Source organism: Ovis aries, chromosome 24 (genome assembly GCF_016772045.2).
Source record: "Ovis aries strain OAR_USU_Benz2616 breed Rambouillet chromosome 24, ARS-UI_Ramb_v3.0, whole genome shotgun sequence".
NCBI lineage: Eukaryota > Metazoa > Chordata > Mammalia > Artiodactyla > Bovidae > Ovis > Ovis aries.
In genome coordinates, this window is record NC_056077.1 from 38,340,108 (window position 1) to 38,367,033 (window position 26,926).

The window sequence follows — 26,926 nt, forward strand, 5'->3', positions numbered from 1 at the left end:
AATATTAGATTAAAGCTTATGTCTGATAAGGGGTTAATATCCAACACATATAAAGAACGCCTACAATTCAACAATCCCCCAAACAATATGGCTGTGCTGTGCTTAGTCACTCAGTCGTGTCTGACTCTTTCCGACCCCACGGACTGCAGCCCGCCAGGCTCCTCTGTCCATGGGGATTCTCCAAGCAAGAATACTGGAATCGGTTGCCATGCCCTCCTCCAGGGGATCTTCCCGACCCAGAGATCGTCATTGTTATGCCCAGAGTCCGAGTCTCCAAAACTGAGAGAATAAGACGTCCACAGCAATGCAAAAGCATAAAGGGGTTTATTACTAGCTCGAGCCAGGGCCCAGGTTTCATCCAGCACAGTGGAATCCGACAAGGGCCCGAGTTCTGAATCACATATTCTTTTATACAGATGGTTCTTTTTTTCTGTAATAGCATGGCTGATTGGTTAAACCGTATGCACGCGCGGGACTTTTAAACCTCGCATCCCTATCTGGATTGGCTCGGGTCTGGCCTGGGCGGGGGGCTACAGGAATCTTTCTGATTGGCCTAGCTACACTGCTTGCGGGAGTTCCCAGAGCCTCAGCTTTTCTCAGGCCTAGCCTGCCCCTTAGAGCCTGTCCTGGCTTCAGTTTGGTCCTAACATTCATATAACGATATGATTAATAATGCGCAAAGGATTCAGGTCAACATTTTTCCAAAGAAGATATACAAATGGTTAACAGGAAAAGATGTTTAATATGTCTAATCATTCAGTTCAGTTCAGTCACTCAGTCATGTCCGATTCTTTGCGACCCCATGAATCGCAGCACGCCAGGCCTCCCTGTCCATCACCAACTCCCGGAGTTCACTCAGACTCACGTCCATTGAGTCCGTGATGCCATCCAGCCATCTCATCCTCTGTCGTCCCCTTCTCCTCCTGCCCCCAATCCCTCCCAGCATCAGAGTCTTTTCCAATGAGTCAACTCTTCGCATGAGGTGGCCAAAGTCCTGGAGTTTCAGCTGTAATCATTAGAGAAATGCAAATAAAAACCTCAATGAGATACCACTTCACACCCAGAGGGTGTCTACTACATTAAAAAAAAAAAAGACAATGACAAGTGCTGATGAGTGTGTGGGAACATTAGAACCCTGGTGCCCTGTGTTGGGAATGTAAAATGATGACGCTGCTGTGGAAAACAAGAGGATGTTTCCTCAAAAAACTAAAAATAGAATTACCATACGATCGAGCAATTTCACTTCTGGGTATACATGCCAAAAAGTTGAAAGCAGGGTCTGAAGAGAGATTTTCCCACCAATATTCACAGCAGCATTATTCACAACAGCTAAAATGGGGAAGCAACCCAAGAGTTCATGGCAGATGAATAAATAAGCAAAAGGCTGTAACAAGGGAATACAATTCAATGACCCCGGGGCAGGTGACTTAATCCCTCAGAGACTTTGTTTCTCTATCTGTAAAACAGGTGAGTAACACCAACGTTTACAAGCTTGTTTTGAGGGTCTAACTCTGAGCCATCCAGTATGATAGCATCTGTGTGCTATACTGGAGTGGGTTGCCATTCCCTCCTCCAGGACATCTTCACCCCAAAACTGAGGTGCTGGGGCTTCCCTAATGGTTCAGCTGGTAAAGAACCCGCCTCCAACACAGGAGATGCGGAGACAGGTTCGATCCCTGGGTTGGGGAAATTCTGACACCTGCTACAACACGGATGAGCTTTCATGGGCTTCCCTGGTGGCTCAGAGGTTAAAGCGTCTGCCTGCAATGCTGGAGACCTGGGTTCGATCCCTGGGTCGGGAGATCCCTGGAGAAGGAAATGGCAACCCACTCCAGTATTCTTGCTGGAGAATCCCATGGACGGAGGAGCCTGGTGGGCTACAGTCCACAGGGTCGCAAAGAGTCAGACATGACTGAGAGACTTCAGTTTCACTTTCACAACATGGATGAACTTTTGAGGACATTGTGCAGAGTGAAAGAAACCAGTCACAAAAGGACAAATTCTGTGCGATTCACCTGCAGTCGTCAAATTCACAGAGACAGGAAGTGGAATGGTGGTTGCAGGGTCGGGGCAGGGGAGGGAAGGGAGTTAGTGTGTAACAGGGATCGTCTCAGCTGTATTGACACAAGTGTTAAGGGAATGGATGGTAGGGATGACTGCACAGCGTGAATGAACTTCACGCGACCGAATGGTACACATGAAAGTGGTTAGGATGGCCAATTTTATGGCACACGTATTTTAACACAATGCAGAAAAAGTTTTAATTAAAATACAGAAACACTACTGAACTTCAAGAAAAAAACTGAGCACAAGATTTCCTTTCATCAGTTTGGGGGGAAATCTGGAGATCTGCCAACCTGAGGGTCAGTCAGCAGCTTTGGGGTCAACATCATTGAGGGTCCCCAAGAGCCCAGGAGACAAGACCCCCTCCACTGACAGGGAGGGAACAAACCAGGGAATCCCACTCTCGTTTCCTCTTTTCAGCATCCGAGTCTACACTGTTTCTGTTCCTTTGCTCCCGAAACAAAACCTGAGCTGCCAGGCACAGGACCTGTTTGTCCCGCCGACGCTGGCAGGCAGGCCCTGTCCCAGGCACCGTCTGTCTGCTCGCAGCGGGGGCAAGTTAGCACATTTCAGAGCCTCTCTGCTCCCCCTGCTGCCTGCTCGTCTCTTGGCTCAGCCTGCATCCTGGGGCGCAGCCCAGCACTTTGTCCTTTGTCCTTGGCTCTGGGCTTAAGGAGAAGTTTAAACTTTCTGCTTAAATCATGAGAAATCCGATCTGGCCAAGCACCTTCCCCAGATTTAGACACTTTTCCAGGTTTGTTTGCAAATATCAGGTGCATTCCCTCAAGATAAAAATAGCGAGAGGTGATGACTTGGCAGGTCCTGCTGCCACGGGTCCCCTTTGAATGCCAGGCCCGGGGTCTCTGCACCGGCTCAGCCGAGGGTGCATGACGGTGGGAAATCCTGCAGGAGGCGGCACTCTGCTTCCTGGTCACCCGGAGTGCCCCATCCAGGGGTACCCAAAGGTGAGCCTGCAGAATCTCTCCACCTTTCTCCAGGAGGAGCCTGGAGGCCAAGTTTGTGCTGCCAGACACAGGGGGACAAGTGATTTCTGCTGTCAAGTCCCTGGAGGGTGGGGACTAATTGGAGAACTGAGGCTGGGGGCGGGGTGTGAGGGCAGGCGCTGAGCATCTCTGAGGGGCCTTTTCTCGGTGGGCTCAGCAGCCTCTTTCAGGCCAGACCCTAGGGATGAACTGACAGGAACAGCACCTGTGGACCACAGTTTCCCCTTCAGTACCATGTGCCCATGAGGCCGTCAGCAAACTTGCCCTGAAAGATCCCTCAGCCGTGAACTCTGCCCTTAGGACCAGCAAGCTGGTCCCGGCGATGGCATGGCTGACGGTTAAGAGCCAGATCCTATAGTCAGCAACCTTGAGCAAACCTTTTCACCTCGCTGAGCCTCAGTGTCCTCATCTATAAGATGGGGATATTAAAAGAATATTCTCTCCTATATGACTTTATTATTGTTACATTTTAACAAGTGGAGACAGACTTCCCACACCCCTCAAAGTAAACCGATGCCTAAGATAATTTCAAAGACATAACAGCTGTGAGGAAAACAAAACAGGGAAAACAGACTCAATTTGAGAGCAAAATAATAATATGCAGATCAGGACATTCCTAAGGTCTGTAGGAGAAAAACCATGGTGGTTTCCAATTGAGTGGTATTTTAAGATTCAAAAATTAAGATTTAATTACCTAAGAAATACACAGCTTACACATAATACCCTCTCCATGTGAAAATTTGAAACGTCACATATCAAGTAGCCTGAAGTAGCTCCAGAGAGGGGCTGGGACTCTCCCAGGACCCCACCCGCATCCCGGGCATCTATTTTTATTGATTCCTGCCTGCGTCATCCTGCTCCCAAGGGGATGGGTTAGTTCACGATAGAGGACTTGCCTTGGCCCGTCATAAAAGAGATTTATAGGTTCTCTGACCCGTTAATTAGATAAGGGCTTTTGAGTTCCACAGAAAGGCCGCACTGACACCTGCTCTCTGAGGGGGAGCCTTTCCCAGGCAGAACCCCGGCCCCGCCACGGCTATTTCTGGCTTCCTCGGGGAAGAGTCACAGTGACAAGGCAGAAAGGCTCTCCCTTACCGTCCTCCGTGGCTACAAATCCTACACCTCTTTCCAAAGCATTAGCTCAGCGTGGTGGCGGCAGGGTCCAGGGATCCACTTTTCTTGATTAAACAGAACGCATCTGCCGACCAGCAGATCCGGATTCCAGGCTTGGTGCTGGGCTGGATTCAGCGTCTGTGGGGTCCCGCTGGCAGGCGGGCAGTGCCAGTCAGCCCCGGGGGCTGGTGGGCAAGAGGGCATGTCCTATCCCCAGCCCACGTGTGGGCGGGTCAGCACCGGGCCAGGCCCCAAATGTGGGGTTCTTTTCTGAGGACACTTCCCTCACCCCCAGACTCCAAACTCCCAGGCCTGATTTTGATTTCAAGTGTTCGCAGAGGGAGACTGGAGACAAAACAGTCTGGAACAAGGCGACTCCCTCTTGCTGGTTATTTCTCGGCCCAGCCATGCCAATGACCAATACTGTCTTCCCAAAGGCCATGGAGGCTGTTTCCCATGGGCAAAGGTGAGGGGTCTGCCCTCTTCCCCAAGACGAGGGGTTCTGGGGTGTCAGAGCAGCTGGGCCTTAAGCACTCAGTCCAGTCTTCTTGCTTTCAGATGAGGAAACTGAGGCTCAGAGGGGGCTGGTTTCCCCATGGCCATCGCAGGGCTTCCAGACTCTGCTGCTGGCCCAGAGACCACAGCTCCTCCCGCAGCATCCGGGATTCAAAGGGAGCGATCACCTCCAGAGACGGCACAGGGTCCTGGGTAAGAGCACAGGTCCTGGGCTCAGCCTGCCCAGCCTCACTCTCTGCTTGGCCACTTACGAACCCCAGGACACCAAACAGCCGTTTACTTCCCATTTAGTAGCCATTCAGCTTTAGAGAGTTCGTGTGTAAGACAGAGATAAAAATAGAAGCTGTTTCATACAACAGAGCCCACAGTCTGACATGTGGTTAACCGCTCAGTAACTTCTGGATATTATTGCTATTAATTTTGACATTTTTCATTGAGACTTCTTTGTGAATCAGAGAAAGTTTATATTCTGGGAAAGGAAATGAGACTCTTCTGTTGCTATCTGTGGCCAGGTCTGTAAATCTGAAATATTGCTTCAGTTGCCATTAGCAACCAAAAACACCTATAGTCTATAAATAAAAAAGTCTATTTGTGATGACTATTTCTAGACGTGGATATCTTGGCTCCTCTAGAAAAGGATATTTGATATGAGTGCCTCAGATGGTACAGAATCTGCCTGAATTAAGGAGACCCGGGTTTGATCCCTGAATCGGGAAGATCCCCTGGAGAAGGGCATGGCTACCCACTCCAGTATTCTTGCCTGGAGAAATCCGTGGACAGAGGAGCCTGACGGGCTATAGTTCGTGGGGTTGCAAAGAGTCCAGCACAACTGAGAGACTATAGAATCGCACAGGACAGACAGACCAACGCTTTCACGTTCACTTTCTATAACGATTATATGCCAAATACATGCGTGAGAGCTAAGTGACTTTAGTCATGTCTGACTCTTTGTGACCCTATGAACCATGGACTGCCAGGCTCCTCCATCCATGGGATCTTTCAGGCATGAACACTGGAGTGGGTTGCCATGCCCTCCTTCAGGGGATCTTCCCCACCCAGGGATCGAACCCAAGTCTTGTATGTCTCCTGCACTGGCAGGCAGGTTCTTTACCACTAGCACCACCTGGGAAGTCCACATACATCCTGCAAAAACACCAAATCCCTTCACAGCCACTGGTGCGGTTAGAGCGGCATTATTCACAGTAACTTGAAGGCAGAAATAACTAAACGCCCACCCCTGGATGAATGGACACATCCTGGAATATTACTTGACCATGAAAAGGAATGAAATACAGGTGCTACAACATAGAAGAAGCTTGAAAACATTATGCTCAATGAAATAAGCCAGATACAAAGGGACAAATATTCTAAAATTCCATGTATATGCTACATTAAGAACAGGCCAATCTATAAAGAGAAATTCGATTGGCGGTTGTCAGGGGAGAAAGAAGGGGGAGAGTGAGGAGCAATGGTTTATTGGTGTGGGGTTTCCTTTTCGGGGTGATGAAAGTGTTCTGGAAATAGAGCGGTGGCTGTACAACACTGTGAGTATGCTTAATTCCACTGAATTGTTCACTTTTAAATAGTTAACATTATGTCATGTGAATTTCATCTCAACACACACACCCGTTACCTGCCTATAAGGAATTTTCACGGGGATAGCAGATAAGGGCCGAGGGCACTGATTTAAAGTTGGGCCACATCTCAAGTTAAAGAAAAAATAACGCTTAAGGGTCTCTGTAGTCTTTTTCAGAATCTGGCAGCTTTAATCACAAAGCCTTCTTTTGCCAGAAGGGCTTATCCAGAAAGAACCCTGATGCTGTCAGGGAGTCAGGATAAGAGCGGCTTCACCGGTGAAAAGCACTTAGGTGAGAATTCCCCAACGTGACCCTCATTTATTATTAACACTATCATTATTTTTATAGAAGCCCGAGTCTAACATATTTCAAGATCTATTAATTTCTCCAGACCCAAGCCTGTAAGCAGGGCTGTGATTCTCAACCAGGGGTGATGTCGCCCGACCTGGAGACATCTCTAGTTGTCACAACTTGGGGGGAGGGCTGCTCTGGGCACCTGGTGGATAGAGGCCAGGGGTGCAGTTAGACATCCTCCGTGCACAGGACGGCCGCCTACCGTGAAGGGTGATCCTGTGAGGAGCCCTGCAGTGGGCTGGTGGCTTGTGTGTATTGGGGAGGAGACCTAGACCCTGGGATCCCCAATCCGGAGTAACTTTCAACCTTTTTCAAAAGGAAGACTCTTGGTTGGGAGAATATATTTACAGATTCTTAAGGCTCCACAGACCTCTGAGAAGCAATGACTTCAGAATCTCAATTCTCATTCAGTGAAAATCTATCGATTGCAAAGTCAGCATTAGAATAAAGGGTTGGTGCTTAAACTGCTAACATGATTGTTTAAAAGACTGGAAGGTGGCCCTCAAGGAACTTTCTGGGCTGATGGAAATGTCCCCTGTCTTGATCTTGGTGGAGTGTATATGAAAGAAATCCATCAGAATCTATACACCACAATTAAAACAAACAGCTGGGGAATAAGGGGTAGCTGAATGGGATGTAAATGGAATAAACTTTATCAGTATTGTATAATTTCACCCTGATGCGCCTATATTTCCTTAATATCCAGAAAAAGACATTTTTAAAGCAGGGAAAAGGAAGGACTAATAATCAAATGCAACCTGCAGAAAGACCCCTTCATTTGTACACCTGAGCCAAGGCCATGGGGGCGGGCAGAGGAAGGCTGAGAGTTAAGCACCCCAAGCAATATTCCCTTCAAACACAAGGCTTGGGACCATGTAGAGCTGGTTCTGAGATCCTGGGGCAAGTTACTTAATCCCTCAGAGACTTTGTTTTTTATCTGTAAAATGGGTGAATCACACCAATATGTACAAGCTGGCTTTGAGAGTCTAATGCTGAGTTATCCAGCAATGATAACTACTAGCCACTAATGTCAATTTCATTGTAAATACATTTACATTAAACCTCAGTCCTTCAGTCCTACTGGCCACATTTCAAGGGTTCAGTAACCACATGCAGCTAGTGGCTTCTACATTGGATGGCGCAAATACAGGACACGTCCACAGTGGTAGAAGGTTCTGTTGGACAACACTGGTCTGGGGCACAACAGTGCCTGGTGTACCATTAGGACCCAAGCAGGCCAGCTGTGATCACAATTATGATTCACTGCGAACTCTCAAATCTAACACTGCAGGGCTGAGGGAAATGACGGGAGAGTCTCTCGCTGAGAACTCAGAAAAAGGAGAAGAAATAGTGGAGCTTTTGCAGGTGAGGAGAAGAGAACAGAGCTCTCATGGCTTCAGCTCCCCTCCAGGACAGATGCTGGTCAAACACCTGCCTGACATCAGCAGGAGACCGCAGCGGCACACGTGCACGCCTCTCCCTTCTTCAGAGACAGAGGCCATGGAAATGGTCGGGAGATCTGTGGTTACCTTCACGTCCTGGGACTGGCAAGGGGTGTGGCTCTCCATCCATTGGATACGACATTGCTGAACCATGAAAAATGTTGCTGAGATAACCTTCATTTGTTCTGGGCAATTCTATTTCTAAAATTCAACTGCATTGATTAAAAAGGTGTAGTGTGTGTGTGTGTGTGTGTGTGTGCGTGTGTGTGTATAGTGTGCAGTCAGCTCTTTGGAGCTACAGAGAAAGAACCAGAATTATTTTGCCCTTGGCAGTATCATCCTTATTAAAACCTGATTTCATTCACTCCATGAAAGTGAAGCCTGAGGGAGGAGGTGAAGGATAAGTGTGTCTGGGGGAGCTTTGGGCAGCATCTCCTAATTTAGAGAGACAGGGTCGCCTCCTCGGGACTGCTTGATCCAGCTGCCAGCTTGGGGTCCGAAGTGAAGACAAACGGGGACCTCCACCGGAAGTCCGGTTCCCTGGATGCACGTGCTGGGGGGTGGGAAGGCCAGGGTGTCTGGCTGCTTATTGCACGTCAATGGGAGCCCGACAAGCGCAATCCCATTTCAGCGCCTTGCGAGGCCCTCTGCCAAGCACATCTATTTTGGACTCCGCAGCTGCGATCACACTCTCGGGCGGGCGTGAAGAGAGGAACCTCGGGACTTTCCAACCCCACCCACAAGGGCACTCTTTCCTCCTAGCCCCTGCCTCTGAGTCCTGCTGATGGGGCCCCTCCATTCTGAGGACCGTCCACACTGTCCATGGGCACTGTGAGGCTGACCTGTCAAGGGGTGGTTGAACCATCAGGGTGCAATTAGCAGTTTCCTGGGTCATTTGGGAGCACCCTCCATGTATGTGCACCCAGAAATGCCACCCTTGCGGCAGAGGGGACTATGATACTCCTTGTCTGTAAGAGCCCGGAGCGATGCTGTAAGTGGGTTATCAAGTGCCTCTCACTCCCTTGGCAAAAAGTCTTGAGGGAGAAGGCGTGACGCTGCACAGCTCAGCAAAGTGGGATACGAAACGGGGCTTTTTGAACCTCTAGGTATCTGGCTCAGCTTGCATCCAGGGGAGACACCCAAAGGTCACCTCCTCCCACCTCCCCACAGGAGAAGCCGGGAGTCCTGGTCTGTCCCTGAGGAGGTGAGCACCAGAGAGCCTGTGGGCAGCTGAAAACCCAGGTCATCCCCAAGGTCATCAGTGGTATTTACCATCAGCCCGTGACCACATCTCCAACATGACCCCATTGCAGGCTGCACCGTGGCGCCCACAGACCAAGACCAGCCTGCAGAGTGTTTTGATTGACCCACGCAGAGTTTGAAAAAAAATTGTCCCTAACGGCCAATGTTGGAGATTTCAAGTGGGCAGGGGGAGGCCCTGTATTATCAGATTCTCCTGAAAAATCAGAATCTCTGGCCACACTGAGCCCATTCAGGTAAGTGACCAAAAGGCTGGGGTTCAGGGGTGGCTATCAGCCTTAGAGTTGGTCACCGTGCCCAGGGCCTCTCTCCCAGGCGCCGCGTCTGCCCAGACCCTGTGGGTACACACAGGCTCCATTCCTGCTCAGGGACTGCAATTACTCCCAAAGGCGGTTGCAACCAGTAAGGACTCCTCAGAGCCCACGCCTGAGACTCAGGACAGCCTCCCGAACGTTTATGAGGTACTTTCCCACACATAGCCTCACTTAACTCTGGTAAAAGCCCTCCAGAAGGAAAGGAGAAATATGGTAATGATCTGCAGGGGGAGATCATTCAGCCCAGATAAATCTGCCTGGCAAATGGCCCGAGATTCCTGCAGAAGGAACCCCTCCACCGGGAGGAAGGGGCTCGGGTAATCAGGAAAGATGAGCTGGCTTGGATCACTGGGAACTTCTTGCTCCTGGGTTAAAATAGTGATATAGCGAGCCCATTAACTGTAGAGTCCAAAGGAACTGGATGGGTGAGAGGAGAGGGAGTTAGGAGCCAAACGGTGGGAGTTGATGGAGGCGGGAGGCGAGAGGTCGCGCGGTGCGGCCAGGACGCAGCCCCGCGGGCAACAGCGACCCCTGATGGCCGTGACGAAGCAGGCTCCCCAAGTTCCCTGAGCCTTCACGGTGAAACTGACCGACAGCTGGGTGGGCACCGCGCACCAGCCAACGCACAAAACCCGGGCTTTTAAATACCTCTCCCGACAACCCTGGGATTACTGCTATTATCACTACTCCTTTCCACGGCTGAGAATCGAGTCAACGTCTTACCATACCCCATAGCTGTGCGGATTTAGAGCAGAGGCGACCTGGCTACCCCACCCAGGGCTGACCCACTTTAAAAACATAAGTGGGGCTTCCTTGGTGGTCCAATGGTTGGGAGTCCGCCTACAAAGCGGGAGACACGGGGTTCAGTTCCTGGTGCTCGAAGATCCCAACTAAGATCCCTTTGCACCGCAAGAACTGAAGCTCGGGTGCCTAGAGCCCACGTTCCACCCAGAAGCCCCTACGTTCCACCCAGAAGCCCAGGCGAATCCCAACGAGTGAGTCGTCCCCACCTGCCACAACTAGAGAAAGCCTGCACAGCAACAAAGAGCCCTGTGTGCCTCGACAAAGACCCAGAGCAGCCAAAAATAATTTAAAATAAGTAAATAATTTTTTTTAACGAAAAAGAAAAGCAGAAGCAGATCCAGCCATTCCACTTCCGGGGATATGCTCCAAAGAACTGAAGGCAGGGGATATGCTCCAAAGAACTGAGATCTTTGCTCACCCTCGGTCACAGCAGTATTATTTTACAAGACTAAAGGACAGAAGCAACACGAGAAATTTCCATCAATGCATGAACGGTGGCCCGTCCATACAATGGAAGAGTATTCAGCCCTAAAAAGGAGGAAAGTTCTAACACCTTGCTACAACAGGGACGGACCGTGAGGAAAAGATCCCAAAAGAAAGAGATAGTCGCAAAAGGACAAATACTGTATGATTCCACTGAGATGAGGTCCCTAGGGTTGTCAAATTCACTTAGAGAATAGAATGCTGGGTGCCAGGGGCTGGGGGAGGGGGATGGGACGTTAGTGTTTAGTGGGGCCAGAGTTTCAGTTTAGAAAGATGAGACTGTGGAGATCGGGGAGGGGCTGCAGTGTGAATATACTCAACGCCACTGACCTGTATACTGCCCCCTAACGGAGCAAGGATCAGATACTCTCCCTCTCGCGCTCCCTGCAGCCTTCCGTGCCTCACGACACACATGAAAGGAAAGAATTCTGCTGCTGGGCCCTGTTCCAGGTGAGGCCGGTGGCTGCAGACATCTCTTATTCCTCGTCCCAGAGCAGAGCTGGAATCCACTTTGTCACTGCAGACTCGGGCTCAGGGAAGCTCAGGCTTGGCAGGGGCAGGTGGGGGCTCTCCTCTGGCTTGGTGGTCAACCTTAGCCAGTGTCACCCCTCAACTCAACAGCCTCTCCACATTCACCACCTTCCCCTCCATCCTGGCTCTCCAGAGAGCAGGCAGGCCCCTTCAGCCAGGAGTGGACCTAGGGCTTGAGGTCTCCTCTGAGCCTGCAGAACTGGGGTTGGAAGTTCCACAGGGCAGCAGGGTGCCGGGTGCCTTTGTGATGAAAGGAATCAGACTCCTCACAGTTTGTCTCATAATCAGCCACTGAGTTGACAGCTTGATCCAAGAATTCTCTGCACAGTCTCTAAAAAAGATATATTTTTGGTCTTGCCTGCTTGGACTACAGTCTTTTTGTATTCTTGCCTTCAACATGTTCCTTCTCAGCCTGATTTACAACAAATTCCTTGCACAGAATTCCCAGGTAGGATGTTCCATGAAGCAGGTTCTTCATGACCTTGGTCTGAATCAAGTCCCTAGGAAACCCTTCACGGCAACCCCCTCTCTCCGAGCCATTTCCTTTATCCGGCTTGGTCTCTGGGACTCAAGGTGGACTCTGCTGAAGCCTGTTTTCAGAAGCACGGGTATGTGTGTGTGTGTGTGTGTGTGTGTGTGTGTGTGTGTGTGTGTACTACTTGTGTGGCTACTTACCACCACTCACCTCAAATACTAATAATTCATATTTGGAACCAGATGCCGCATTTTATGCGTGGTTCGCAATTCACAGATGGTGGCTGTGTAAACAAGACTGATGACTGTCTGCGCTGGGGATCAGCAGTGCGCTCACACCCGCGCTGACGGCGTCTTTCCCCAGGGCCGGCTCACTCGCTTTCCTTGGATCCAAAACCACAGACTTCTCCTGTGCCTTCTGGATCTTGTGTTAAGGCGTCAATGCTTTTTTTTTTTTTTTGCTGGATGATTCTGAGACATCTGAATATGTGTTTGATGTATATTACAGTGAATACAGAAAAGCAAATACCTTACTCTCCTTGTGGAAGTTAATTTTTTAAAGGGGAAATAAAAGAACATGCAGGATGTTCATCAAATCTGGCAATTCGTAAGATGTCATTTTATTTTTTAACAGATTGATGACATTGTGCCCACTTCCCTACATTGTCAAGACTGTGGATCAAAGACATCACGTGAAGGGAAGATCCTGTGGTATTTTTCTTTTTTTAAATTCATGTGAATCCACTACTTGTAATCCCACATTCTATTTTCATGAACCCCTATTTAGCATGAGCTGGTTCCCAAAATGATGATATTTAGCCCCAAATTGGGGTTTCGGTTCAGACTTATGCATTGGAAATAGGATTTGGTGGGAGACGTGAATAAAAAGTAGAGAGAAGTGTAAAATGGAGAATTTCAGGTTAAGGAGCAAGGATGCTGAACTGGAACAACTGCCCAGAGGCAGAGCAGCCCCACATGAAGAGAGGGGTCTTTGCCCCACAGAGTGGTCCGGACCTGGAGCATCCGGAATTTTCTCTGCGGACGTCACAGGAGCAGTGGCCTCGGGAGAAGCCAGTGCGGGTAAGACAGAGATGGGCAGAATGGATGACCCTCTAGTCCCTTCTGCAAGAGGCCCAGAAAGGATCAGCAGACACCAGTCATGGCTGGTGGCCAGCAGCTATGCCTCAAACCGTGAAACACTGTGTGTCCAGAGTGACCAGGTAGTCACCAGAGCCGAGCTTCAGGACCTCCCAGCAACGACATGCTCCCAGCCCCACTGCACGCCATGCCAGGAGGGGTCACCTGACCGTTGAGGCATGAGCACTGGACTCCAGCTACCAAGTAAGGGGACAGTCCTCCCGAGGATGCGTCCGCTGCTGCTACCAGCTGCTGTTAACAGTTTGCGAGAGTCCCTCAAACCACTCTGAATCAGATGATTTGCTGGAAGGACTCACAGAACTCACCGCGGGCTGTGGTTTATATCAAGGGTGCAGGAGAAAGTCAGCCCAGGGAACTGGCACGTGGACAGGCCCGGGGAACCGGCCCAGGGAACCGGCACACGGACAGGCCCAGGGAACTGGCACACGGACAGGCCCAGGGAACCGGCCCAGGGAACTGGAACTCAGACAGGTCCAGGGAACCGGCCCAGGGAACCGGTACACGGACAGGCCCAGGGAACCGGCCCAGGGAACCGGCCCGGGGAACTGGCACACGGACAGGTCCGGGGGGTTGCACGTGCAGAGACTCTGCCGGCCCCTCCGTGGAGTCGCGCGGGTGGCATCACACAGTCGGCGAGGCTCACCTGAGCTCCGGGGTCCAGGGCCTTTGTTGCGGCGCCATCACACACGACCTGATGGCTCAGCTCTCCAGCCCCTCCCGGAGAGGGGGCTACACCTGCCCCCGGATCCTGACAAAGACGCTCCTTGGCTGAACTTTAGGCATGCTCCTCTGAGCCCTCTTCTCCACTAGGCGTCTAAGAACTGCAAACTTGTGACACAAACACTTCTATCCCCGTCCCCTAGTTCCCATGCCAAGTTCAGTTCAGTTCAGTTCAGTTCATGTCCGACTCTTTGCGAACCCATGGACTGCAGCACGCCAGGCCTCCCTGTCCATCAGGAGCTTGGTCAAACTCATGTCCATCAAGTCGGTGATGCCATCCAACCATCTCATCCTCTATCGTCCCCTCCTCCTCCCACCTTCAATCTTTCCTAGCATCAGGGTCTTTTAAAATGAGTCACTTCTTTGCATCAGCTGGCCAAAGTATTGGAGTTTCAGCTTCAGCATCAATCCTTCCAATGAACACTCAGGACTGATCTCCTTTAGGATGGACTGGTTGGATCTCCTTGCAGTCCAAGGGACTCTCAAGAGTCTTCTCCAACACCACAGTTCAAAAGAATCAATTTTTTAGTGCTCAGCTTTCTTTATAATCCACCTCTCACATCCATACATGACTACTGGAAAAACCATAGCCTTGACTAGACGGACCTTTAGTGACAAAGTAATGTCTCTACTTTTTAATATGCCGTCTAGGTTGGTCATAACTTTCCTTCCAAGGAGTAAGTGTCTTTTAATTTCATGGCTGAAATAACCATCTGCAGTGATTTTGGAGCCCCCCAAAATAAAGTCAGCCGCTGTTTCCACTGTTTCCCCATCTGTTTGGCATGAAGTGGTGGGACCGGATGCCATGATCTTAGTTTTCTAAATGGTGAGCTTTAAGCCAGATTTTTCACTCTCCTCTTTCACTTTCATCAAGAGGCTCTTTAGTTCTTCACTTTCTGCCATAAGGGTGGTGTCATCTGCATATCTGAGGTTATTGATATTCTCCCAGCAATCTTGATTCCAGCTTGTGTTTCTTCCAGTCCAGCGTTTCTCATGATGTACTCTGCATATAAGTTAAATAAGCAGGGTGACAATATACAGCCTTGACGTACTCCTTTTCCTATTTGGAACCAGTCTGTTGTTCCATGTCCAGTTCTAACTGCTGCTTCCTGACCTGCATACATGTTTCTCAAGAGGCAGGTCGGGTGGTCTGGTATTCCCATCTCTTGAAGAATTTTCCAGTTTGTGGTGATCCACACACTCAAAGGCTTTGGCATAGTCAATAAAGCACAAATAGATGTTTCTCCGGAACTCTCTTGCTTTTTCGGTGATCCAACGGATGTTGGCAATTTGATCTCTGATTCCTCTGCCTTTTCTAAATCCAGCTTGAACATCTGGAAGTTCTTGATTCATGTATTGTTGAAGCCTGGCTTGGAGAATTTTGAGCATTACTCTACTAGCAATGTGAGATGAGTGCAATTGCGTGGTAGTTTGAGCATTTTTTGGCATTGCCTTTTGGGATTGGGATGAAAACTGACCTTTTCCAGTCCTGTGACCACTGCTGCATTTTCCAAATTTGCTGGCAGATTGAGTGCAGCACTTTCACCACAGGACTGGAAAAGTGCTGCACCCCATAGGAAGGGATTTGAGCAAACAGTCGCCCGGTGTCTCTGGAATGACCAAGCCGTCCCAGAGCCCTGAAGTTCCTGCCTGGGAAAGCTCGAGGTGGACAAAATAATTTGCTGCTTAGAGATACTCTGGCCCAACACCCGTTTTGCCTAACAGTTCTCATCAGGAGGAATCAGGAGGGTCTGGGGTCTTGCAAGGACAGTCAGACACCACTGGTTGGGCATCTTTATTGTGCTTCCTGGATGAAAACACTTTAAAAATTATTGTGCTAAGGACACTTAACACAAGATCTACCCTCTTAACAAATCTGCAAGTGAACACCACCACAGTATTGTTAACTATAGACGGAACGTTGAACAGAACTAGAACTTAGGGAAAGACTTCTCCCAACCTCCTTTAGAAGCTGAGAAAACCGAGGTTTGGCGAGGGCAGCTGGCCTGCCCAAGACAATAGATAAACACGCATGGAGGTGCGCACAGTGCGCAGAACTGCCTCGGGCGCTCCTTCCACAGGCTCCTTATGAAGCCTCGAGCTGCACTGACGGGCAGGTCTCACTCTGACCATCTGCTGCTGCTGCTCAGCCGCTCAGGCGTGTCAGACTCTGCAACCATGGGCTGCAGCACGCCAGGCTCCCTGTCCTTCACTGTCTCCCAGAGCTTGCTCAAACGCATGTCTACTGAGTCAGTGGTGCCATCCAGCCATCTCATCCTCTGTCGTCCCCTTCTTCTCCTGCCCTCAATCTTTCCCAGCATCAGGGTCTTTTCCAATGAGTCAGCTCTTCGCATCAAGTGGCCACAGTATTGGAGCTTCAGCTTCAGCATCAGTCCTTCCAATGAAAATTCAGGCTTGATTTCCTTTAGGATTGACTGGTTTGATCTCCCTGCTATCCAGGGGACTCTCAAGAGTCTTCTCCAGCACCACAGTTCGGAAGCATCAATTATTCCACTGGCACTCAGCCCTCTTTATGTCCAGCTCTCATTTATGACCGTTACAGTTGCGGAAACAGACTCAGAGATGACAGGGCTCGGCTGAGATCACGCGGCCTCTGAACTGATGGTCACCTGACATGTCCTTCACATGCGTGTGCCAGTCTCAGAAGGCGCTGGAGCAGGGGGTGGGGCTGCAGCCCCCCAGCCCCAACAGGGCCCCCGCCATCTCCAAGTCTCCCTCCACTGGAGACGGCTGGCCTTCGGAGTGCAAAGCAACTCATTTGTTGAAACAAGAAAGATGTTTAAATGCTTTGCCAGAAGAGATTCGGGCAGATGTTAATAAACCTCCAAACTCTCCCTAGTGATGGGTATACGGCAATGTGAGAATATGGGTTTGTTAGGCAGTGATACTGAGACGCTCCGCGTCTTATTTGCACGTTAGTGTTTTTTTCTTGTTTGTTTATTGTCCCCCTTCCCTGGAAGGTTAGCTTCACGGTAGTGGGGATCTTGTGTCTTAATCGACACTCTGTCTTCAGAGTCTTTGTTTTTTAACAAACAAAGTTAAAGGGTTTTCTTTGGGGCTAACCTTGTGGCATGCAGGATCTTAGTTCCCCAACCAGGGATCGAACCCATGCCCACTGTGGTGGAAGCACAGAGTCTCAACCACTGGACAACCAGGGAAGTCCCTATCTTCAGCATCTTGAACACCAAAGTTGTGCTAAATGAATGATATCCCACCCATGAGAACAGACACACAAACAACTCCGTGACATGTGCTTAAGCTCCAGCCAAAACCCCAGCTTTTCAAAGGAAGGATTTGATCAAATCTGACCTTGACTAAATTGGTCTGAAGACCTTGATGCTGGGAAAGATTGAAAGCAGGAGGAGAAGGGGACGACAGAGGATGAGACGGTTGGATGGCATCACTAACTCAATGGACATGAGTTTGAGCAAGCTCAAACTTGCTCAAGCAACGTGGGTTCGATCCCTGGGTCGGGAAGGCTCCCCTGGAGGAGGCCATGGCAACCCACTCCAGTATGCACGTGCTGCGGTCCATGGGGTTGCAAAGAGTAGGACACAATGGAGCCACCGAACAATAACAACAACCCTGAACACACAACCGAATCTTTGCTTATTTGCTTTTTATCTGGGCAATGTTTAATTGGGCTGCTTATGATAATGTTTGTTTTAGGAAGGCTTTCACTATGTCCGTGTTAACATATTTTGGTTTTGTGGACTGATTTTCTTCATTTAAATTACAGCCCTCTTGCAGTCATTTTGTGCCCTCTGCTGATGATGCTCTGGTTTCCACTCCAGGATTCTTGTGCCCTCTGACTTGCCTTACTCTGGTGACATCTACAGGCAGCTGCAAAATTTATGCCACAAACAGCATTATGAAGGAGGGGCTTCCTTGATGGCTCAGCTGGTAAAGAATCCGCCTTCAATGCGGGAGACCTGGGTTTGATCCCTGGGTTGGGAAGATCCCCTGGAGAAGGGAAAGGCTACCCGCTCCAGTGCTCTGGCCTGGAGAATTCCATGGAATGTATAGTCCATGGGGTTGCAAAGAGTCAGACACGACTGAGCGACTTTCACTTCACTGGAGAACTCAGGGTTCCACTGGAAATAAATATTCTGGTGTACACACACAATTCTTTAAATTGTGTACTTATTTTTTAATAGGAAATTTTATTTATTTATCTATTTATTTTTTGGCCTGCCCTGCAGCATGTGGGATCTTAGTTCCCTGACCAGGGATTGAACCCACGCCCCCTGCATTGGAAGCACTGGACTGTCAGGGAAGTCCCCGGTACATACTTTTTATCAAAAAATCTCAGTACTTTATATAGTCTTTAACCAAAAATTCTCCTAGTAGCTTACAGTTTTTAAAAAACTGTGGAGATCTCTTCTACTTCCGGCCAAGATGGAACAGTAGGGACTAGATGGCCCTTCCTACCTTAAGTACCTACAAAACTGGACAAAACATAGAACACAGCAGCTGTTAGACACTGGATGGCAGGCAGCGTAGGACAGTGACCCCGACGGAGGAGGAAATGAGGCAGAGAGCTCGCAGGCTGCACTTCGGGGACTGGGGACCCGGGCTGCGCCTGGAAGTCTCTCTGAGTTGAGAGCTTGGGAAGGGCAGAGCCGCAAGAGCTTGCAGGGCAGAGTGCCAGGGAGGAGAGGGCGGTCAGAAAGCCAGTTCAGGAGATTTGCAAAGGAGCCCTGTTAAGTCCTCAGCTGAGCATCACCAGCACATGCATACTGGAGTGGGTTGCCATGGGCTCCTCCAGGGGAACCTTCCCGACCCAGGGATCGAACATACGTTGCTTAAGTCACCTGCGCTGGCAGGTGAGTTCTTTGCCACTAGTGCCACCTGGGAAGCCCAGACAACCATGCCATGATTTAACAATTGGCACATTTGTGTCTCACCTAGATGTGTGCGTTCTTTGTTTTCCAGAAATGATTCAAGAGCTGAGGATTTCAGTGTTGGCATCATCTATTTACTTAAATGCATAGCTAAACTCACTTTCTCTAAATGCACGGGCTATGTGTTGCCCAAGTGCTAAACAGTCCTCATGGATCCCCTAGGGCACTGCTGAACATGTCTTATTTCCAGAGTTTATTCATTTTTTTCTGTTGCTAGAAGTGGTTCATGTTTCTTTAAAAAAAAAAAAAAAATCGCCTCAGCCTTGCAAGCTCAGGGAATGGTGTGGTCTTCATCCACTGCCTTTGTGATGCTCTAAAGAACGATGACTTTCGGGCCAGGTCGGGGATCTCTCCTCTAATCAGTCAGGTGTCTCTTCTCTCCTCTGTGCCTGGGACATTAATGCCGCTTGGCATCGCCATCTTTCACTCGGGGAGTGACTGTGCACCATTAGGAAAGGCTCAACTCCCGTAAGAAGCAAGACCAGCAAGAAAATTCACTGTGTCCCGGTTTTCTAGACAGCATCCTTCAAGATCGCACCCAGCTGCTTAATAATTTAGCTTTTTGGGCGAAGTTCTCATTAGAATAGGTCAAAAGCATGAATAATTCAGGCACTGGCGAATCACACTGCTCAGCTGTGCTGACACTGGCCAAAAAGACCACACGCGCCTACAAGGAGGCTCGAGGCGGCCAGATCAGGTGGCTGGGTCATGGTGACACCAAATTTGGTTAATGGGAATCCCAGGTCAGATCCAGAGGTGTCAAGCTACAGGCACTGCCTGCCATGTTCTGCAGCTCACTGAAGTCTGAAATGTCTCATCAAGTAAAAATTCCTGCCTGGAAACCACACTCTATACCTCTAGTCCTTTCTCTCTATTTCCCCAGTACACTCTTTTAATGCTCAAACCCCAACACATCTTCATCCCCTGCAGGTGAACTTGCTTCTTCACTGAGAAAATAGAAATCATCAGAAGAGAGCTTTAGGGGACTTCCCTGATGGTCCAGTGGGTCAGACACCATCCTTTCAGCGCAGGGGCCTGGGTTTGATTCCTGGTCGGGAAATTAGATCCCACACGTGGAAACTAAGAAGCCCCCATGCCTGAACAAAGATCCCATGAGCCACAACTGAGACCCAGAGCAACCAAAATAAATAATTTTTTTTAAGAAAAGAGAGACCATTTTGCCCTTCCCCAATTTCCCCATATGTCATTACCAGCATCTGCAACCCACACACTCTGCTTTTTATTCTATGCATAAGACGCTCTAGCCCTGTCCTACCCAAGGCAGCTCCTCCAAGTAGACTCAAGGACCCCACCCCCTCCTGCCCACTCAAGGACATCACTCCACTCACTTTCCCCTCCCCTTAGTCACGGATTTTTCATTACCTAAGAAATCTTTCTCATCGGCCTACAAATATGCTGTTATTGATCCTGTCTTTAAAACTTCAGGAATACCTCTGAGATATTGCAGGTTTGGTTCCAAACCACCGAGATAAAGCACATCTTCCAATAAAGCCAGTCATTATGACTGTTCAGTTTCCCAGAGCATATAAAAGTTATGTTTGCACGATACTATAGCCTATTAAGCGGGCAATACTATTACGTCTTAAAAAAAAGTCCATACCTTAATTTTAAAATACTTTATTGCTAAAAAAGGCTAACCATTATCTGAGCCTTCAGCAAGTTGTAACAGTAGTGACATTAAAGATCCCAGATCACTATAACAAATATAATAGCAGTGAGAAAATTCAGAAATTACAAGAATTACCTAAATGTGACACAGAGACACGATGTGAGCAAATGCTGTTGGGAAAAAAAAATAGCGCTATAGACTTGCTCGACTCAGGACTGCCACAAACATTCAATCTGTAAAATGGGCAATATATGTAAGCACAATAAAATGAGGTGTGCCAGTCATTCTCAATACAAATGGCAAATAAACTGTCTTACTTAATTTGGGCAGCTAGAACAGAATACTGCAGGCTGGGCGGCTTAAACAAAGGCAATTAGGCCTGGGAAGTCCAAGATCAAGGTGCTGACAGATTTGGTGTCTGGTGAGAAACCTCTTCCTGATTCACAGCCGACACCTTCAGGTTGTGTCCTCAGCTGGCAGAAGTGAGCAAGGGAGCTCCCAGGGGTCTCTTTGACAAGGGCACTAATCGAACTCACGAGGGCTGCACCCTCACGACCTAATCGCCTCCCAAAGACCCTGCCTCTCAATATCATCACATGAGGATTAGGTTTCAACCTCTGAACTTGAGGAGATACATTCAGCCTGTAGCATAGTGACATGAAGAGATGCTGAGCATCATAGTCATTAGGAGAATGAAAATTAAAATCACAAGGTACCACTGCAAACCAATGAAGACGTCTTAATTTAAAAAATTAAAAAACAGCAGTACCAAGTGTTGGCGAGGATATGGAGGGACTGGAACTCCCTTCGCTGCTGGAGTCACTTTCTCCGCGTGAACCAGAGCTCACACTGATAAGATATCTCGGGCTCTTGGGATTTTTTTCAACACGCTTTCTCTCCTGAATTTAAAATTCTTCGGAAAACAGGTTGGCAGTGTCCTATAACTACTCTAAGACCCAGATTTTCCACTCCAGCTTCCTCCACTGAAGCATCGGGATTTCCAAGGCATGCCCTCCCTCCCACCCTACAAAACACAGCAACAACCGTCACAGCCGCCACCACCTGCTACAACACAGCCCGTGTTGGCAGCAGGGCTGTCCCCAGAGCCCGCCCCCGCCATGTCCAAGGACCTCTTGCCAAGAAGTTTCTGGGCAATTTTTCAGTAAAAACCTATCCCTAAAGTTTTTGCAATCTGACCAACCCTGTGATTTATTTATCACATCAATGTATCACTTTTTGACCAAGGGCAAAAAATATCAGGAGATCCGCAAACTGCTCAGGCACATATGAAATCTTAGAGGAGAAAAGAAACAAAATGCTTTAGATGGCTGATTTTTTCATGAACGAGAAATGTGAGCATCTCCATCTCAACTTACTGATGGGCTGGAGGTAACATTTAATGGAGACTAAGTGACTTAATTAAGGAGAAATCGCATGAAACCCAGTGTGAGGAGAGAGGCCACAGCTCTTACTCCAGGGTACCCTCTTCTTATCTGTCTGCTCTTCCCTAACATGCAGACGTTAGGGCAGGGCAGCTCCTTGAATTGAACAGACATCCCCCCAAGAATCAGATCCCCAGGAAAACCATCCACTAAGAGAAATTTCAAGAAAATTGTCATTATCATAACAACTGTCATGTCATGTCATCGAGCATTGCTATCCAGAAGTTCTGGAGACCACAGACAAAGGGCCGGGTCCAAATCTAGGAGACTGTTCTAGAGCCTCAGGGCTCCCTCAGGTTCTTATCTAGACATGACCTTGAACAGATACACGAGCAGAAGACACAGGACACCCTCACTCTGACTTTCCCAGCTGTCTGACCTCGGGGAAGTCACCCAAGCTCTTAGAACATCACTTTTCTTATTCATTCACGTAATAAACTTTTTAAGAGTCTCATGCCTTGCCGACTGAGCTAGCCGGGCCGCTCACACAATAAACTTTTAAAATACGACCCTCTCTACATAAGTAGGTTTGCTACTGAAAATTGAAACTGCACATCAAAAAATTTTATTAAAATTCAACATGCTGCTCTGATAATGCTCTAGTCAAAATACCCGGTGTTTGTTTTCCGTAGATTCCTTCCACACAAGTTAACTTGCTTCACATCCTTGATACTGGGTTTCCTCTTAGGGACTTGAGGCTTCTAAAACAGGCAATACCTGAGACCTACTAGTGCTTCTTTGTGTCAAATCAAAGTGGAACTAAAGGATATTCAAGTTGTTCAAATACAATCTACATAGAGTCCTTATAAATCACCTGTATTGAGGCAGAAGAGAGGTGCCTTGCATCACAGAACTTACAATATAGGTTATTGAGATATTGGTACAGTCTGTCCTATATAGTAGAAATTTCTATGATGTAAAATTTACACTAGCATGAGTAATAAAAGATCAACTGGTTGACTTATTAACTGACATAGAAATAATAAAAATGAGTGTGTACATCACAGAGCCCCAGAGACCTCACTGTGTATGTAAGATAACAGAAACATATATACATTGGTCCCTACCCCTGGCTCCTGGTACAGAGCTCCTGGACACTTGTAATTTCCTAAGTGATAAGAGCACTGGGAGCATCTTTCATTGCTAATATTTGGTCTTTAACTCTGGTTCACAACACCAGCTCATCAGCACCTTAGAATTTCCCGGGTGACGGGAATCTCTTTTGTTCTAACAAGAGCTCCTAGACGAGGGCTGGTCAACAGAAAGACCAAGCCAGGATTAGAAACTTGGAGCTTCAGCCCCACCCCACATCCTCCAGAGAGGGCAGAGGAGCTGGAAATCGAGCTAATGATTGACCCTGCCTACGTGAGGAAGCCTCCATAAAGTCCCCAAAGTGTGGAGCTGGGGCGCCTCACCTGGTGCACATGTGAAGATGCCGGGGGGCGCAGCTTGCCTGCAGGGGGCACGAAGCTCTGGGCAGCTTCCCATCTACCTTGTCCTACCCATCTCTCCCCTCGGGATGTTCATCTGTACCCTTGATCATATCCGTTTATAATAAACCAGCAAACAGTAAGAAAACTCTTTTCCCAAGTCTTCTGAGCTGCTCTAGCAAATTAATCCAACCCAAGAGGGGGTTGTGGGAACCTCTGACTTACAGCTGGTCAGTCAGAGGCACAGGTGACAACCTAGACTCCAGGTGGACGGTGTCAGCAGAATTGAGTTAAATTGCAGGACAGCCAGCTGGTGTTGCAGAGAACTGCTCATGGTGGAGAAAACCCAGCACGCACAGCTGCTGTCAGAAGCGCTGTGAGTGGGGTGGGAAGGTGAGCGTGAAGGAGACACACAGGAGAGGATGCCGTTGCGGCAGCCGCAGGCTGTTCAAGACGGGAGGGAGTGCAGCCCACGAACTCCGAAGGTGAGGGAGGACCGGGAAGGTGTGAGCTCACCTCAATGTCAGCATTTTCTTCCTGCAGTGCTCCTCAAAGTCCGAGGAGACCCCGGCAGAGGTTAATGTGCAAATGAACCATGATTGATATTTGCCATGAATTCCACTGAGTCATTACAGCAAATTTCAAAGAGGGGAAAAAAAGATATAAGAAGTGCTGTCATCTTTGGGATTACTTAAGGCATGAGACGGGCAGGCAGAGAGGAGGAATTGTCCTCTCCTGCAATATTTGGGTGAAAAATGCTGTGTATTGTCCTCTGAGAGCCAGTAAGAAGGCTGAGGGGAGAGGTACACGGGCCCCTGAAGGCAACAAGAGGTCTAAGGACACCCAGAATGCCAGTTGGATCATTACTGAAGCCTGGAGCAATGGATCCAGTGTTCCAAACACGGGATACAGTCCTAACAGAAACCTGGAGGAAGAATGCAAAGTTAAGAGGAACTAAAACCCAGAAACACCAGCTTTCTCACAAGTGGGAACCCTTTCCCGAACCAGCAATTTCTGCAAGGCCACTGGCAGCTGGCGTCTTAAAAAATATTCCTGGGACGTCCCTGGCAGTCCAGCGGTTAAGACAAATGCCTTTTCATAGCAACTGAACCACAGCTGTGGCTTCTTGTTTGTTTTTAACATTTTTGGCAGAGGAGACTGACATTTGGAGAGTTCTGTTTTTAAAAAATAAAACTTTCGTATTGGCTTATTTATTCGGCTGTGCTGGGTCTTTGCTGTGGCGTGCGGGCTTGTCTGGCTGCCCCTGGCTCTAGAGCTCGAGCGGTCCGTAGTTGCTGCGCGTATGGACTCTCCAGCTGTGGCACGCGGGCTTACTTGTTTCATGGCAAGTGGGATCTTAGTCTTTGACCAGGGATCAAACCCGCATCCCCTTCATTGGAAGGCAGTTTCTCAATCCCTGGACCACGACGGAAGGGCCTGCAGAGTTCTTTACAACATTCTCACAGCAGCCTCTCTGTTGACTGCGGCCAGGACAGGCCCTTCTTTCTGAATAATGATCATCTCACCGGGACTCTGCTCTCTGTGTCTGACAAAAGCAGCAGGTAGTCCAGTCAGTTTAGAAAGAGCGGGGAGCCAGGGAGATTTCAGTAGGAAGATAAGGACTGGCACATTCTCTGAAATTCAGCTTAGTTTCCTCATCTGTAAGGAAACATGAATACCTGACTTTTGGAAACATTCTGAGCTGTGAGATACACAAGGGTTTAACACACATTTTAAGTGGATAGGCTGTGTACAGCTTTTTGCAAGAGCAAAATAGATAAAACGTGAAAAATGACTAGCTTTTATCATCTTACATGTCAGTATTGCTGGGTCAACAATGTTGCTGTCTAGTTGCTCAGTCGTGTCTCTTTGTGACCCCATGGACTGTAGCCCGCCAGGCTCCTCTGTCCATGGGATTTCCCAGGCAAGAGTGCTGGAGGGGCTTCATATTTCCTTCTCCACAGGACTCTCCCAACCCAGAGGTCAAGCCTGCATCTCCTGCACTGGTAAGTAGACTCTTTACCACTGAGCGCCCTGGGAAGCCCCAACAAGGTTTGGATAAATAATAAGACAATGACATATACAATTCATAAATTGTTATATTTTAAACGCCCAAAGTTTGTTTTCTTATTTCTTTTTAGCAAACACTTTGTAATTTTATAATAATATTTTTACACAATATTCTACTGTCAATAATAAGCTCAGGGACTAAAAATTAAAGTGTAATTATATTCAAAATATGATGTTTGAATATATTTTCATCAAAAACATAATAAAGGTAAAACATTTAACAATCAAAATTATTTGTGTATGTTTTCACAAAATTGTTTTCTTCTGAAGCATTCAAAGTCAGCTACAAACAAATGGTAAAATACAAACTATAGTTAACAAAAACCAAAATTTTAATCAAAACGATTTAAATAAAATGAAAGTGTTTAATGTTTTAAAATACTCACAGAATTTCATTGCTAAGCTAAGTTGCTTCAGTTGTGTCCGACTCTGTGCAACCCCAGACAGCAGCCCACCAGGCTCCCCCATCCCTGGGATTCTCCGGGCAGGAACACTGGAGTGGGTTGCCATTTCCTTCTCCAACGCGTGAAAGTGAAAAGTGAAAGTGAAGTCGCTCAGTGATGCCTGACTCTTAGCGACCCCATGGAATGCAGCCTACCAGGTTCCTCTGTCCATGGGATTTTCCAGGCAAGAGTACTGGAGTGGGCGCCATAAACCTTACTAAATTCTTCTAAACAGGAAATAGTTCACAATTCTAGTATTCAATGTCTAACTAGTTGTCAATGTAAAAAATCGATATCACACTTTTCTCATGTTACATCTAAACCTATATGGACACAAATCAAAAATAACATGAGTTGTTTAATACTGCAGATTTTCCTTAGTCATCATGTGGGATTGTTTTAAATGACAAGCAACTTTGTAAATACCTCTGAAACTACAAATTAAAACACCAAGAGAAGGAAAAAAACAAGACATTCAGCACTACCAGGAAACAATACTTTGTTATATGAGAATCCATCATAGTCAACGTATCTGAAAAAGGACTTGACAGCTTAATTAATTTTGTCTTTTGTTTCTTTCCTAAGATTCCTGCCACTCAAATCCACCCTCCTCCCCATTCTCTGAGATCAGGAGTGACACAGACTCCGTATCTCCGGAGTTGTCTTGTTTTGAGGACACAGAGCAAGAGATGTGAAGAAGCTTTTCCCTGGGGCCTGAGCTGTGTTAGCTGGGCAAGCGGATGCTCAGTTACACGTCACCCAGGCTCAAATGACAGGAGGGCCTGGGTTTCCCTCTCTTTTCCTTTCTCCTTTCTCCTCCCCTTCTTCTCTATCTGTATTTCACCTTCACACACACACATACACACATACCCCACACTACATACAAGCCAGGCTAGTGACTTGTTCATTCATTTACTGGAAGTGTCACAGTCTTGCCAGGTATCACAGGAGTGCCAACAGATCTAAGAGCAGTCCAGATACTTGTTATGCTAAGTCAAGCTCCCCTAATGTGATCATATCTTGAAGTACTATATCCTGTCTTGCCCTTAGAAATCCCCCAAGTGCATAAATACAGTGGAATAATTGCTGTTGTTTACTTGCTCAGTCACATCTGACTCTTGCAGCCCCATGAACTGTAGCCTGTCAGGCTCCTCTGTCCATGGGATTTCCCA

The 26,926-nt window shown here is 48.2% G+C and overlaps 1 long non-coding RNA gene across 1 annotated transcript in view; it reads right to left on the reverse strand.

The window, feature by feature from the left end:
* Positions 1 to 305: 305 nt before the first annotated feature.
* The window catches only part of LOC106991883 (uncharacterized), a 49,527-nt gene continuing 22,906 nt past the window's right edge, over positions 306 to 26,926 (reverse strand). Inside the window, exons 3-4 of the long non-coding RNA XR_009598332.1 lie at positions 4,164 to 24,900; positions 306 to 1,006 (exon numbers count right to left, since the gene is read on the reverse strand). This is a non-coding gene — a long non-coding RNA (uncharacterized LOC106991883). The remainder of the gene's footprint in view (positions 1,007 to 4,163; positions 24,901 to 26,926) is intronic.